The following is a 16,888-nucleotide window of genomic DNA, read 5'->3' as shown; positions in this document are numbered from 1 at the left end:
TGACAAATAAATTACCCTGTACCTCGTACTACATTACTTATGTGATCTAACTTAACTAAAACAATCACATAGGAAATGAACACTGTTCTCCTGGTTCTGGTTTCTGACCCACATGTCCAAATAAACCACCACCTTTTCTTTTATTTGTAATAGGCCTAATTTTAGCCTTCAAGCTAAAGGGTGCCATATGTGTTGTTACTGACGCCGAGGGACATGACAAAGAGTAGGTGTTGCCTGTTCATACATGCTTCGTTCTGTCCCAAACATACCATAGTGGTGGGAAAAGTGCTCAAATAATTTACTTTAAGTAAAAGTAGGAATACCAAGTAAAAGTCCTGGATTCAAAATTTTAATAATTGTGGAGAGGTAACATCTGTTCTTTATGACGGCCCTGATATCCTCTGTTAAAGGTGGCACCGTAGCACGTTTGTGTGGTATCAGCCAGTTCAGCTACAAGTAGAACCTCTTTTAATAATGCTAACTTTGAGTATCCATTACCTACTAACTCTCCACAGCCTGGAGAGATGAATGAAATATGTGCTTGTCTTGCTTGCAGACCTACGCAGATGTGGTAGCCAAAACAGGGTGAAAAAAGATGTATTTGAAAATGGTGCAGTATAATCTGAGTCTGAGGTATCCACTTACATGCTGTCAAGACTGAGCTCTCTAGGGGAAAGGCAAGTAACATAAAACCAGATGGATTTGGTCAAATTAAGTTATTTATTGCATGGATCTGTCTTAGGTATCACACAAAAAGGAAGGAGCTGCTTCAATCAAAAACCAACATAGGACTCGTAATTCAGAGTTTCAAGGTCTGCCTGACTAAATAAAACAAAGGAACAAAAAAGTGCCTGTCCAAATTCAGACACATCTGAAGAATCACCCCTGTTCCTAGTGTGGATCAACGTAGGCCGTCTCGGTGTGTGTACGACCCAGAGGGCCTCCGTTTTACATTAAAACGAAAGTCGAATCTACACATGCAGACTTGGACTCAAGCTGTGGGACTCGTGAACATTGTTTACTTTAGGAAACGTCTGATGAGCTTGTGGTTATTCCCCTCCCTGCGTTACCTATAACCTGCCTACATAACACGTAGCGTATTATCTGCTGCGCACGGCCACACGTGAGACGTGAGGACAACAAACATCGGCCATCTAACGTTAGCTTGCGTCGTGCTTTAGCTACGACCTACGGGAGGGTTACACCGACTGTCGTTTGTCGAAAAGATGTTTACTTGCCAAACATGTGGTGCTCGATTAACGTAATCATTTACGTCCTGCTGGCTGCCATCATGTTAATTATTAATGTTGGCTGCAAACAGGCTACAGTTTTATTGTTGATCTTGTAACGTTACCGTTTTTTGTTATAATGTTACACTGGTAACATTATAACAAAAAAAATAACACATTTGAGAGTCTGGGGGGTGTGTTGACTTACTGTAGTTTAGAAGCTCTGATTAGTTATAGAATTAGGCTATATGGTTGTGCTCTATGAAAAATAGTTGGACTCTGAGAGACTGGAGACTTGACTTGGACTCTAGCTCAGAGACTGGAGACTTGACTTGGACTCTAGCTCAGAGACTGGAGACTTGACTTGGACTCTAGCTCAGAGACTCAGAGACTTGACTTGGACTCTAGCTCAGAGACTGGAGACTTGTCTTGGACTCTAGCTCAGAGACTAGAGACTTGTCTTGGACTCTAGCTCAGAGACTGGAGACTTGACTTGGACTCTAGCTCAGAGACTGGAGACTTGACTTGGACTCTAACTCAGAGACTGGAGACTTGTCTTGGACTCTAGCTCAGAGACTGGAGACTTGACTTGGACTCTAGCTCAGAGACTCAGAGACTGGAGACTTGACTTGGACTCTAACTCAGAGACTGGAGACTTGTCTTGGACTCTAGCTCAGAGACTGGAGACTTGACTTGGACTCTAGCTCAGAGACTCAGAGACTTGACTTGGACTCTAGCTCAGAGACTGGAGACTTGTCTTGGACTCTAGCTCAGAGACTTGAGACTTGACTTGGACTCTAGCTCAGAGACTTGGGACTTGACTTGGACTCTAGCTCAGAGACTTGTCTTGGACTCTAGCTCAGAGACTTGAGACTTGACTTGGACTCTAGCTCAGAGACTTGAGACTTGACTTGGACTCTAGCTCAGAGACTTGGGACTTGACTTGGACTCTAGCTCAGAGACTTGTCTTGGACTCTAGCTCAGAGACTGGAGACTTGTCTTGGACTCTAGCTCAGAGACTTGGGACTTGACTTGGACTCTAGCTCAGAGACTTGTCTTGGACTCTAGCTCAGAGACTGGAGACTTGACTTGGACTCTAGCTCAGAGACTGGAGACTTGTCTTGGACTCTAGCTCAGAGACTGGAGACTTGACTTGGACTCTAGCTCAGAGACTGGAGACTTGTCTTGGAGCTCATTGACTTGTGAGCACCTCTGAGTGGCAGAGAACTTATAGCTGGTCTGACTAAATTACATCCTCTTGATTAGAAAGCTGGACTCAGGGCCTCTCCAATCGGGCTCATGAGAATAGCAGCCAGGAAGTAGGTCGGGCGGCATCTCAGTGGCATCTGGATTAATCTCACAGGTCTCTCAGGGAACCACACAAGGAAAATACTGGAACTTCACATGGGGCAGGTTGCTGCTGAGGCTATAACACATGTAACACATATTGGAACACACAGCGACACTTTTCTTTCTATATAAACCGCTTTTGTAGCTCCCAGCTCTTTCGTGCATCTACTTAATCAGCAAATGACGACTAATTACTGGGCATTAATTTCACACACATTTTTAGAGTCAGGAGCTCAAGGCACTGCTGGGGTTTACGAGACAGGCGCTTTCACCAGCTACGCCACAGCACCTTCATGGCAGGTAAGCAAATCTCCTAATATCAAAGCAAAATAACCTTTTTAGTCTTTTCTTTGGAGAGCAGCTGAACGTCACCATTATGCAGGACAAATGCTCCTGTAGGTGTTTTGAGAGAGAAAACATTTCCTCCCCAGTTTAAAGGAGGTTACAAAGAGCCTCTGTATCAGCAGCAGTTCATTAACATGTGTGACAGGAGACATTATAATTGTAGCTCAGAAAGATTTGAATGCAATCAGGTCGCCACACCGTTAATCTATGCAAACTGAATCTAAATGATGCAGAGGTTTACACCAAATCCAACCTGATATCTTCATGATGAGTGCAGAAGAAATCGTTTGTTTAGTGAGAACTTTAGGCACAGCTGCAGCGTGAAGATACTGAGGCTCAAACCTAAAAAACAAAAGGGTTAAAGGGATTGCATTCCCTACATTAGATGGCGGTCAACGTTTTCCCAATTTGGAGAAACAGTTGTACCGGCCCGAAAGCTAAAACGTACTGCTGTGGACAGGCTCAGCGGCTAATGTGTTTTGGCCACCTAATGCTGGCCCCACACTAGAGGATAATTGGGCCATGTTTGAGTATGTTTTACCCCTCCTGACAATCCCGAGTGCGGCCTATTACAGCCAAGTTGCACACAGAAGTACTGTGGTTGATAAAATATCGTTTCAATTGAAAAGCTGTCTGACGGCATGTTTAAGTGGTTGAACTGATTTTTTTTTTTTCCCCCAGTGGGCCTTTTTTTTAGGTTGCTCAAACACATTCGCTACTGACCCTGTCCACAGCGGTGCGTTATTTAGCTTCCGTCCCTTTACAATTCTCTGTTTCTCCAAACTGGGGACATGCTGACTATCATCTACTGCAGGTAATACACTGACTGTGGATAAAATTTCATGAAGCCCCACTTCATAAATCCCAAACTATCCCTTTAAGAGTCTCATTCTACACCAACTAGGTAAGTTTGGCACCTTTTCCCCCTATAATATTTCATCATAAATCGAAAGGTCTCTTCATTTGCTCAAAGAAGGTGTGTTGTTTGTTGAACCAAAGGTCTGCTCTTTACATTACATGACATATGAACCAGCTGAGCCACAGCTCCTTACATATTGATGACAAAAATCAAAATTTTGAGATGTCATAGCAAAGAGAAGCACAGGTGGAACTGATATCGTCGGTGAATAGGCACTGCTCCTGAAAGCTGGTCCAATGAGAGTGCATGCACAATACATGGACTCTGGAGCTGACACATCTAAAATAGACACATCATAAATGTTGATAATTACACCTTTTTTCCACCCTATAAAAACAAGTCAAAATGTCTGCAGTGAAAAGGAATGGAGCATCGAGGTGCTTGGTGAAGGGCAACCTCTTGTCAAATCAAAGCAGCTGCTGAAAAGCCCTTTCCCACACTCCTTTGAACAAAGCCAACAACAGCCCCTGCATTTTTCATCAGATGCACTTTTATACCTGCGAGTGAACATGATTCAAAAGCAGTCAACTCACAGCTTATGTCTGTTCAGAGGAGTGGAAGCTGGGTTTAATGTTTGCAGCTCTGTTCTGCTCCTTTTTTGGCTTTGGGGAAGTTTACGCTCAATATGAAGCAGAACTCAAAGTCTTTGGTCAGCACTCAAAGCTTTAACCTAAAATTTAACCTTTGAGGTGCTTGTATGTATGTTTTTTTCTATAGGAAGAATCTGAACAAAGTTATGCTCCATTTTTCTGAGGTGGCAATTCTGCAATACTAGAACAATGCTGTTTCTTTATCTGCATTTCATAGAGAAAAGTCACAGTGACAGCAGCAGTAACAGTGTCTTGATTTTCAATAATGTAAGGTATTTCTGAGTGAAACCACTGCTTAACCAATACATTCTCACTCCCGTCGTCAAGACTCCTTGATGTCGCTCATTAACACCCTCTGTACTCTTTAGAGTTGTTTTTACAACACGTAGGGCTCCGCGGCCAAGTTATCAAGAATAAATATTAGTGCAGTAAAAATTTTTTAATCATTGAATAACGAACTCTAAAGCAGTGTATTTTGCACTTTTAATTTAAATGTACTGCTAACACTTTAACCAAATAAGGTGCTTTTTACCAGCAGTATTCCCTTTACACAGTAGCAATAAAATCCATCCATCCACCCATCTTTATCCGCTTATCCGGGGTCGGGATGCAGGGTAAATATTTCATATGTAAATAAATATAAATAATAAACATAAATATGTTCAAAAATGACGCTACAGCTTTCCCCCCCAGTGCGTCAGAAGCTGACGCCAAGTCTTGACTATGAGTTTAATACGTGATGACTTGGGAGTGAGGATAGCTTGGAATTAACCATGGGCAAAGTGGCTGTGATGTCATCCGCCGGTTTCTGAAGAGCCGTTGTGAAGCTGGGTGGCTCCCAGCGGCTCCAGCCGTCGCCATCTTGGCCGTGCTGGCTAACCCAGAATCCAAGGATTAGCTATAGAAACCAGAACAGGCTGTAAACATGTTTATTTCTGCTGTAAAGTTGGGCATTTTAACACCAGACGTCTGAGTCACGATCTGCCAGCTTCTACGACCCCAGAACCAACAGGTGAAGTTTTAAATGATGTTAGCTCGTGGACCCAAGTTACTTTTAATTAGATGCATTTATTTATATAAACGCGCCTGAGATATATACTGTATTTAGCATAAAGGTTACTAATCAATAACATAACAAATAAACACAGGATTAGGACATGTAATGTGTATTATCTTTTTATTCCGAACCCTTCTGCGTGGCTCTTGTTTAGTAAGAGTTAATTAAAGCAATAGTTTCTCAGGTCGCCAATAAATAGTTCCAGCCCATAACTCCCCATAACTCTGAAATGTTTTGGTCGCTCGCTGTACTGATTTATTAAACAGAGCTGTTATGAGAATAATGTACAGAAAGAAAGTAATGTGTGGCAGCAGTTTCTGTATAGCTATAAATTATTCAGACACACACACACACACTCATCTGGCCGTCTGGCCCGAGGCTTGAGGGACTCAGGTGAACCACAAAGCTTATTAACCGTCCAACACACACACACACAGACCTTTAACAAGACAAAGGGAGACGCCATCTTTTGACAGGCGAAGTGAGCAGGGTGTTGTGTGCTCCATCTTTGTTCTGTTTCAAACCAGTGGAGCACAGAGCATCATGGGAAATGAGAAGGGGAGGGTCTTCTTTGTCACATTTTCCCTGTTAATTCAGTCAGTCAATCTGCCACTTTAGCAGTCAGTTGTACAGTTAGCGAAAGGAGAGGAAGAAGGTAGAAGGAGAACAATGAGAGGTCAAAGACTGCATTGTATGATGCGTAATTGACACAACTCTGCGCTGTTGGCCAATAGGAATCCATCTCAAGAGTGCTGACCTTTGAATGAAGAGAGAATCCAACATGGAGAAAACTCTCGTAGCTTATTAGCTGTCACACCATCCACTTTTATTTAACCCTCCATTGTTGAAATATTTAATTTCGTAATTCCAATATTTTTTATTTTATGGAATTGCTCCAGTAGATCCCTAGTAGGAACCCTACAGAGATGGACCTTTTTGTTTAAAAGTAAGAACACAAACAGTCACAGAAGTCTGGCTCTGAAATCTCGTGAGAGGTGATTTGTTGCAGGAAGACGACGCTGGAAACTTGAGTCAGTAAGTCATTTTGCTCTTCAGATGCCCAGGTTGGTTTATAAATTACAGAAATAACTCTTTAAAGGCCGGATTTGATTAAAAACAGATGCAAACACTGTTCTGTTAATTTGGTATCTGCACACACATAAACACATTTACTCGTGGACATGGACAGATGACAAGATTTATGTCATGAGGACCCTCATGGACCTTCGAGGCCACGCAGAAGCAAAAGTATAAATTAAAGAGGAACTGCACACTGAATTATATACAGGGATTAATGTCAGCAAATTATGTTAATACTGGTGAATTTTCCACCATAGCACACACTGAGTGTAAATACTTTGGGAACCTCGAGGAGTGAAAAGTGAAGCCAATGTGGAAGTGCCAAGTGAAGTCCTATTTCTGAGGATCTATTGACAGAAATGCAATATCCTCAACTGTGTTTTCAGTCCTTACGTTATGAACCGTTATGTTTTTATTACCTTAGAATGAGACATTTCTATCTACATACGCTGCAGGTCCTCTTACAGCGAAGAAGAAGAAGAAGTAACATTTGTAGAAGTAGTCGTCTTAGAGGTAAGAAAAGATAAATGAAGGACCACACACATTATTTAGCACAAGAGCCGACAGAGCGTGTCAGTCACTCAGGCTGTAGGAACAAATCCTCGCTGCCTACCGGATCCCTATCTGCATATGCGGCGTCCTGTCCGTCAAAGAAGGTTACCACAAATGGGCCTGTTCGTAATTACTCGTGTGTTGTTGTCGTGAAATGCTGACGCTTCCAGAAAGGCTGACAAAGCGTTTTTTGCATTTTTGCGCATGTGCAGAACGGATCCGGCAGGCCGTATGGATTTGGCACTGACAGCAGCTTCTCCAGCGTTTGGTAATGGAGGGGTGAGGGTTGACTGATGGAGCATTCATGTGGTGTCTGACTTAAGAGCGCATGAACACACACTGAAGTTGGAAAAACAACTTCACAACTCGGGAAATGGGACCATCCAAGGAGCACGTGAATGCACAACGCGTTCTCATCTCAATGCATCAGACAGTGTGACAAAGTATTTTACGTATGAAACGCCACCGTTCGCTATGTCGACCGTGTCGACATGCTTAAAGTTAGTGACTTAGGTTTAGGTACTAACATTTCTGATGGTTGTGGTAAGGGTAGGGAGCTTCAGGGGGCTGTCATACCTTTAACACAAATGTAGCTAGCTCGTACTTCCGGTCTCTACGAGATGCCCCGGAGCGTCTCATAGAGACGCTGAAGGGTACCTTGGGCGTCAAATTACTACATTTTGTCACTTTATCTGAAAGCATTGGTATTGGACGCCCTGAGATGAGAACGGTCTGGAATGCACCGTGAGCCCCTGGTTGCAATTCGCAACCCTCACCACTAGATGCCACTAAAACTTACACACTGAACCTTTAATGGCAAAAATACTTCTCAGCTGATTTATTATGTCAGTAAACACTTTTCTACTTTTCTAGAGTTCATGGTCTCAGTCTTTGTTTCAAATCTTTTTGTCGCTATCAAAAATAAGCATTCCTGTTAATATCACAGTTAATGTGAATTACGGATGCACCTTGCTCACTAAGCTAGCTAGCGCCATCCTCTCGTCCAAATATGGTCTTGTTCCAAAAAACCAAGATGGTGACGGCCGAAGTGCAAAACTCGAGGCTTCAATACTGTATTCCACAAACTAACAGGTGATGTCATGTTGGCTACAGTCAAGGGCAAGTATGCGTCTGACCTCGCCCCTCCCTAACTGTGATACGATAAAGTCAAGACTCTGCTACGTATGTGGACCCCCAAACTGTGTGTGCAGCTGTCTGCAGAATGCCGGCTTACCGATCCTCCCTCATTCCTCTGTTGCATTTTTTAAAAGTATGCTGGGAGGGAAGGTTCTGGCAGAATTTGAGTGTAAGTAAGACAAATCAAGGAGAGAGGAGATGAGACGAGAGGAGGAGTCTTCTGCCAGTAGAGGAGAGAGGGGTGGGTGAAAGAGGAGGACGAGCAAAATAAAATGCAGGAGAGAGAGGGAGTCAGCAGAAAGGACATGATGAGGAAAGAGAAGAGGTGGTTTCAACCTTTTCTTTTCTCCCTGAAGAAGAAGACACATGATTGCAGGAGTGCTGAGCGGTTACACACACACACAGTGACACTGCACAATTGGTACCAGCTGCTGCTGTTTATCCAGCCACAAGCTGTACAGCTGCATCGTCAACGCTCTGAGAGCAGCGATCCCAAGGTCAACAAGGAGTGTGTATCAGTGTGTGTGTTTCTGTGTGCGTGTGTGTCCAGGCCAGGGAGGGTGAAGAGTCCTTTGAGGAAAGGAAATGTCCGTTGTAACAAACTGTGAAGTCACTTTTAACCACCCATGTAAATGCTCCGTACTTGTATAGCACCTTTCTAGTCTTTTCGACCACTCAAAGCGCTTTTACACTACATCTGCATTCACCAGTCACACACATTCATACACTGAGCTTAAGTGCTCAAAAACTAGCATTCACACTCATTCACACACTGGCAGGAACAGCCGCCAGGGGCAAATCAGGGTTCAGTATCTTGCCCAAGGACACTTTGACATGCAACCAGGGATTGAACCGCCGACCTTCCCGATTAACGGTCAACCCGCTCTATCTCCTGAGCCACAGCCGCCCGACTTTTAACCACCCAGCAGACCAAGAGATGCTTCGCCCAGCGAAGGGAACGGTTGAGGAAATACACCAACTTTTTTTCTCTGTCCAAACTATTCAACACTCATAGAAAAAGCTGCAGTTGGGACACTTTTTCATTTAGAATCAGAAAGAGCTTCATTGCCAAGTAGTATTTTACACGTACGAGGAATTTGCTTTGGTGATAAGGCAGAACGTAGATAAACAATACAGTTGACATAAATGTATAAATATATATAAATAATGAATAAACAAATGCAAGTTATATAAGAAAAATAATACAAGTATTTGCAGAGAAAGAACAACGTGGCAGATAATTACATGTACATTAGTCCAGTTTGTGTTGTGCAGACGTTTGGCGACGGAAGAGGATATTGTGTGCATAATTATGTAAATAGACAAAACATAAAAGTATAGAACAACAACAATACAACAAATATGTGCAATGTGCCAGGTTTGTCCATGATATGAAATGAATATTTACATGTGCAGAGACCTTTGCATTATTTAGCAAAGTTTGCATTCATTGTGAGTTTGTTTCTGGGGTTAACTGGACAAATTTCCAAACATTTCCAGCAGCTCTAGTTTAGTCACGGCTTAAACCAAAGTGTTTTTCTGCCAGCTGCTCTTTTGAAAACACCCAGCAGGGAGCGCTCGCTGGAGTTTTTTATGCGCAGCGTTTTTTCCGACTGCTTAGGTTGCTATGATGCATAAAATACGTGGAAGTGATGTTGCAAGTAGTTCTACCTGACTTTACTGGATGTAAAAATGTCGACACAGAGTAGAGTGCTCGCTCTGTATGATGAGAAGGATGAAGCAGGTAGAGAGAGATGGAGACGACGGAGATTTTATGAGCGAGGAAACATCTTGGAGAGTACCACCGTTTGGTCCAAGAGCTGAGATTGGACGAAGCCCGGTTCCAGGATAGTAACCGTTGCTACGGTGTGGTATTTATACAGCTGAGTAAAAAGTGACAGTGACGAGTGCAGCGTTTTTCCCAAAGTTGAACATTTATCAACTCTCTGCGACCAGAAAAAAACGCTCAGCGCCCAGAGTAGAAAAGACGCTTATTCACTAACTCAAGTTAGCAAGAATAAATATGCAACGTCCTGTTGGACATTCAAAATAAAAGTACACATTGCCATTTTGAAAATGGCAAGTTGTGTGAAGCATTGCAATTTGGTTAATTTGTTAGGAGTGTGGTTTTGTGTTCATGTCTTTCCTGTTTAAGTCCGTTTTTGGTTCTGTGTTTCTCTGTGTAGTCTTGTTTAGTTAGTTCTTAGTCTTGTGCTTTAGTTCATGTTTAGTGTTTTCCTAATCTGTGTACTTCTGTGTTTTATCACTATGGTCTGTGTCCTAGTCCTTAGTCTTACAGTATATTTCCATGTTTTAGTGTAGTCTTGTCTCCTGTTTGGTCCCGTCTCTGTCCGTGCCCTGATTTTGCTGTCTTTCCATGTTTTGTGTTTTACTTTGGTAGATCTGTCCTTGTGTGTTCCTGAGAACTTTACTTCCTGTTTTATTTTGGTAATCCTCTGTACCTGGTGTCCTTATCTAGCTTTGTCCCTGTGGTTGATTTCCTGATGTGTTTCAGCTGTGCTTCCCTCCCTGCTCGTTTACCAGTGTATATATAAACTTTATTTTGAACTGCGTCCTCCTCTCGCCTTGCTGTTGTCTGCATTTGGGTTCACGCTCCTCAGTTCCCTGCCACTTCACTCAGCCAACCCATGACATAATTTAAGGAAATGATTATGGTTTTGGTTAAAATAAGTACTTAAGTTAAGTAACTTTACTTGAGTAACTTACATAAAAACATTCCGTGTTGACTTTTTGCTTCACATGGTAGAGAAACACCTGTCTCCGGTTTCTGGCCCTCATCCACCCAAACCTCCTCCTTACTCTGACTTTTCTGTTAAATATCCAACCCGTTCCCATCTCAGACGTCAGCCGACTGACTCAGGTTTAGGCACGAACGTCTGTGATGGTTAGGGAAAGGCGTCACCTTAAACACAAACTTCTCTAGCTAGATATTTAGTGACTGGAAGCGCTACTAACGTACAAACTCAGTGATTTCAGAGTGAGAACAAGTTGTCTACATGGTTTGAGTTCTCTGGTGTGCCAGCAAGTAAGTAGGCAAGTATATGTTCATGATGCAGCCAGTTGTCTACGCGAACACATGGTTAAAAAGAAGGACAATAGCAAAGCTTCAGTTTTTAAATAAATGTACTGGCCTGTTTAGACTTTAGGTAATGGGGGATGTTTGTGCCTCAAGATCAAAACCTCTGAAAAGACACTACGGTTCCATCCCACGAAAGCCGACGTCTTCTTCTTCCAAACATTTTCTGTTATTGTTTGAGAGTCTTCACCTGCACTCCCAAAAACTGAGCCAAAGACGGAGAAGGGGGAGGCAGTGTTTGTTTCTATGTTTGTAAAGTCACCTCTCCCACTCATTTTCTTCTTCTCCTCTAATTTGGGAATGCAGGATGTGGTTTTCATAACAATGAGGAGTTATATTTCATTTCATTGCTGACTGCGGCGCACACGCACACACACAGATGCACAAAATGGACTCAAACAAGCCTCTTTACACTCGGAAAATACACACACACACACACACGTATACATAAAGATGCATGCACATGTGAACGGCACACACACTCACAATAACACACATGCATACAAACACATAAAAGAATATCCACATTCACTGACTTCCAGGAACACAAAAACCCGCTCATTACACATGCAGATACACGCACACACGTATTGGTGTGTATTTAATGTGTATTCCATATTATTCAAATGTACACTGACTGAACACAAAGGCACACAACCCAACACACACACACACACACGCACACACACACACACACACACACACACACACACACACGCACACGCACACACACACGCACACACGAGGAGGAGGAAGATGGAGAAAATGGAAATGAGAAATGTTGCTGTATAGAGTGACAGACGTGATTCAACTGCAGCTGAACTTTAGCTGTTATTTGATGTACTTTGTACTTTGAGGATATTTTTATAATCATTATGATCATGCACACTAATTATAGTTATTTATCATCATTATTTAATTTTAATATTTGCATGCTCACCCATCACGAGTGACTGCAATCATCGAGGCATTACTGAACAAAGAGTTCGGCCCTGAAGATGTGACTCAGAAAACTAAAAGTAAAGAAGATTTGAAAAGATTCTTCTGTACGTGATTCTAACAGTATCTGTGTTTCTTAACATCTGTGTCTTCATTTCTCACCATCTCTGTCATTATGGCGTAAGGTGGTTCAGAAACCTGGATCAGCAGCCTGTTCTAGCAGCTACGTAAGCCTTGTTAAGCCTATAGTCATAATGTGAATTATTACCAAGTTGTGATTTATGCATTACTAAAATAAAAGCGACACGGACATAAGTTACAAGATGACTAAATTGTTCCACATGCCCCTGGGTCAGTGTAAATCCTAAAATCTACACACTAATGGTAAAACTGCAGTTTTTCTCCCGCACAGTATAATTTTTCATTAACTGCATTTCATTTTGCACCACAGTAATTCAGTGGACACTTATTATATCGATGTGATATCTGTCTAGTTTTACTATGATATATACTACGATGTCAAGTGGCATGTGCCAGCCAGAAAGCTAATGCGCACGGTAATTATCACAATGGAACTCTATCTTTTATCGTTGATTGGCCACTTAGTTATGACTTTACGTCATGCCCCAAGTCATTGTGGCGCAACCAATTTTAGTACCTGATTTAGTTACAAACTCAGAAGTAGTTACTGAGCCTCTAGTGTCGACTTTACGTCCTAATTTAGGAAAGAACACACCTGTTGCAACCCGGTGCAGGTGTTTACATGACACACTACTTGATAGGTTCAAGGTAACTTTATTATCCCCTAGATACATCAACAAATACAATGCAAATTTTTATTTTGCATTTACAAGGTTGGTAACAGTAGGGATAAGTGACTATTCCAGGGAGCATATCCATATACCTGAATAAGGCCTGATATTATGTTTACAAACAAAAAAAACGAGATCCTCCAAAAGCTGATTAGAACCAGGATGTTAGTGCGTATTTAAACGCACCATTGAGAACCTATGGCCTGCGTCCACCAGCTTCTTTTTTCAATTCATTGCAATGGGAGCGCCGCGTACAAACGCAGCAGCAGCGTGACGAGGCGCTGAGCGCTTTTCCACGCTGGGCTCTGAGCGGGTTTTTTTTCCAATCACCAAGAGTTGAAAAAGTTTGGGCTGAAGGCTGCGCTCGTCACTGTCAATTTTTACCCAGCCGTCCAATCACGGTGCAGGAGAGGCGTCTCAGCTCGAAACGATGTGCCTCTCATGGACCCACGTGCGGCAAGTCCGTCCCCTCGCTCTGCATGTTTCAGCCTTCTCTTCATGCAGAGCAAGGTCCAGAGCAAGTAGGCCTGCATACTTTGTGGTGACATTTTTACATTCAGTAAAATTAGGAAGCCTACTTGCAGCACAACACCTCCACAGAAAATATGTATCATAGCAACCAAAGCGTCTCGCAAAACAACGCTGCGCCTCCAAACCGCACCCTAGCACTCCCAGTTTTCAGCTTGTAAAAAAATGCTTTGTTGGACACAAACCCTAAGAGAAATGGGAACATCCGGGTTCTGTTCCAGAAAACATAAGATCAGAATCAGAATTCCATTGATGTTTGTAACTTGCAAGCTGCAGTTTTTCTATTAAAATTTCAGTTTTTTAGCTGCCTTGAATGAAAAACCATGACCTATAAGACCTGTCAGGTGGTGTCAAACGTGGCAACGGGGAAAAAAGGAATAGGACCAAGGCGCAGACTTTCAGTTTACGTACTTTATTAACTCTCAACAAGGTGAACAAAACTTATAATGATGATGAGGCAGGCAGGAAAGGGGAGAAACAGCAGTGAAGTCCAAAAAATAAAGAAACATATCCAGGGGATAGGATATCCAAACGGACAGACAACAGGTACACTTGACTAATGATGATGAAAACAACCTGACAACAACACTTGGGAGACAAAGACCTATATACACACAGAAGTTGGAGGGGATTTTCAAAATAAAACAGGAAACTAACAGAACACAAACCAAAACCATGACACACATGCTGCTATCTTGCTGCATAATTCTCCCTTTTTAATAGCAACAAATAATAATTAAAACCAAACTCAGCAGAAAAATAAACACTTGAACTTGAACATCAGTATGAGTGACCTCCCAAAAATGGCTGAAACCATCTATTTATATAGAATAGAAATGTAGGAGTGTGGACTGGTAGTTGGAGAGGTGCCAGTTTACCCCCTGGGTGCTGCAGAAGGTGCCCTTGAGCAAGGCCCTGAACCCCTAACTGCTCCCCCGGTGCTGCACAGTGGCTTTTCACAGCTCCTGATTAGGGTGGGTTTAAATGCTGTGACCAATAAAGTTGATTATCATTATAATAACAAGCTTAGCAACAGCTTTTCATTTTGTATCCACGCTTTTATTTTAATCCAGGAGAAGATGCAGTCGGATTATTTGACATTAAATATTGATCGTTTATTTTTCTGTTTGGATGTGATGTTTCCCTGGTAAGCTGAGGATGAGATGCTTCACCTCTTCCTCTCGTCCTCCATCTGGTTCATTTCCTGAGCTGAAATAGAATTGACTTTCTGATACAAGGTTAAATGAGTTTGATGTGAATTCTCTGCAGGGAAGGAGAGAGAGGGAAAGAGAGAGACACACACACACACACACACACACACACACACACACACACACACACACACACTCTCTTACGGTTTTATTTATTTTATTTTAATCTTTAATATATTTAAATTTTATATACTTTCTACTCCCCTGCTTTTATTTGATGTCATGGTTTTGGGTTTTGAATTTGTTATTTCCCGTTTTATTTTGAAAGTATTCTTCCTAATGTGTATTGTGGAGGCTACTTTACGCCCCGGCCTTTGTGTAGGTGTGTTTGACTTCATGTGGTCATTCGCAGCACTGACTCAACATACTGGTTAGAATTTCTGTCCGACTTTCGCCGGCGCTGCAAAACGTCACCATGTCACATGACACTAAAACCTCGGGGGAGCCAGGCGGCTGCATCAAGCTTTGTGACGACAGAACTTTACCCTCATTGGTTTAAGGCAGGGGTGGTCAAACATTTTTGACTGTGGGCCATTTACAGAAAAATCTAAGAAGTCACGGGCAAAATTTTCAGCATTCACTCACTGTCAACTGAGACAAAGGTTTTATCGACCATTAATCCATAACCATAGATCCTGGGCTATTTGAATCTGGTAGGGGGCCGCAGATGGCCCGCTGGCCGTAGTTTGGCCACCCCTTTAAGGCTACAGTGACACTCATGACGTGTGTGACATTATTATTCTAAGATCTTCAGATCTTCTTTGAAAAAAGAAGAAATACATGGCTGGTAGTGTTTTAGTAAGTATTTTTGGTGCATTTTAATAGGATGTTTATTTATTGAGCATTTTTTACCTTCTGTATTAATTTTCCATTGCGGCAGACACTCGCCTCCATACCTCGGAAGGGGGACTCTCACTTGTTTCATATGGCCACAATTCACACTGTAGTTTTCAATCCAACAGGAAAGCTTACAAAACACTTTAATACAGGAGTTATTGTAAAGTAACTAATGCCCTTGTAGGTCAAATGTTACAGCAGCCTTGTATATAGTTCTTAAAAATTAAATATGTTATCTGCAGCCAGTTGTTCTATAGGCTCATACACTACAGAAAGCAGAACGACTTGACGGCGGTGTGTTTATACCTCACAAGTCAGCGGATGTCAGCTGCAGTCACCTCAACAGCACCTATCGTTTTCCCGTCTGTTTGATTACCTGCCCTGCTATAATTAGTTTCACCTGTGTCTTGTTATCCTCTCTCGTGTAGATATGGTCCCTGTGCTTCCCTTGGAGTCTTGGATTTTCTGCCATTTGTTTTTGGACATTTTGGATTTTGTTTATTGCCTGTTCCATTTTGGATTTGTTTGCTTTTTGGTGCTCAGACCCTTGCTTGCCTCCACCTTTGTCATAAGCCAGTGTGACTGACTGAACCAGCTCTGGCCCGCTGTCTGCATCTTGGGTCCAATCCCTTCTTTTCCATTTTCCCTCGCTTGACCAAATGTGAAATTTGGTAGCTTTAATCACTAGTTAGCTTGCAGATTTAAATGGCTTTGTGATATATATACATCAACTGATAAATATGATGTGATATTGTAGATTAATCTACGCAGTACTGCATGAAGTAACTGAAAATAGCTCCCCATAAATGCATCACAGATTATAATCCAGTAGTTGATAAAGGGTCATTCTGCATAATGAGTACTTTCATTTTTGGTTCTTTAAATACATTTTAATGCTAACACTTTTGTACTTAAGATTTTGAATTCTAGTATTTTCACAAGGTAGTATTGCTGCTTTTAATTTGAGTACTTCTTCCACCACTGACTGTGAGCAGAGAGGATTCGTTGTCTCTCTGTTTTAATATAAAAGACTAATTGTCGTCATGATGTGGTAAAACTGATTGAATGTTGTTTTCCACATTATGTGAGATATGCATACTGTAATTTCCTGTGAATCCCTTGTGCGTGGGTGTGCAATTTGAATCCCATTCAGGAAAGTATAGTCTCCACCAGTAGCAATGAAAACCACTTCATGGAGTGCAAAT

The sequence above is a fragment of the Micropterus salmoides genome, unplaced genomic scaffold, assembly GCF_014851395.1.
Source record: "Micropterus salmoides isolate LMB-PRFRI ecotype aquatic unplaced genomic scaffold, ASM1485139v1 Ms_hic_scaffold_19, whole genome shotgun sequence".
NCBI classification, from domain to species: Eukaryota; Metazoa; Chordata; class Actinopteri; order Centrarchiformes; family Centrarchidae; genus Micropterus; species Micropterus salmoides.
The sequence above is the reverse complement of the archived record's forward strand: the minus strand, read 5'-3'. Positions refer to the sequence as shown.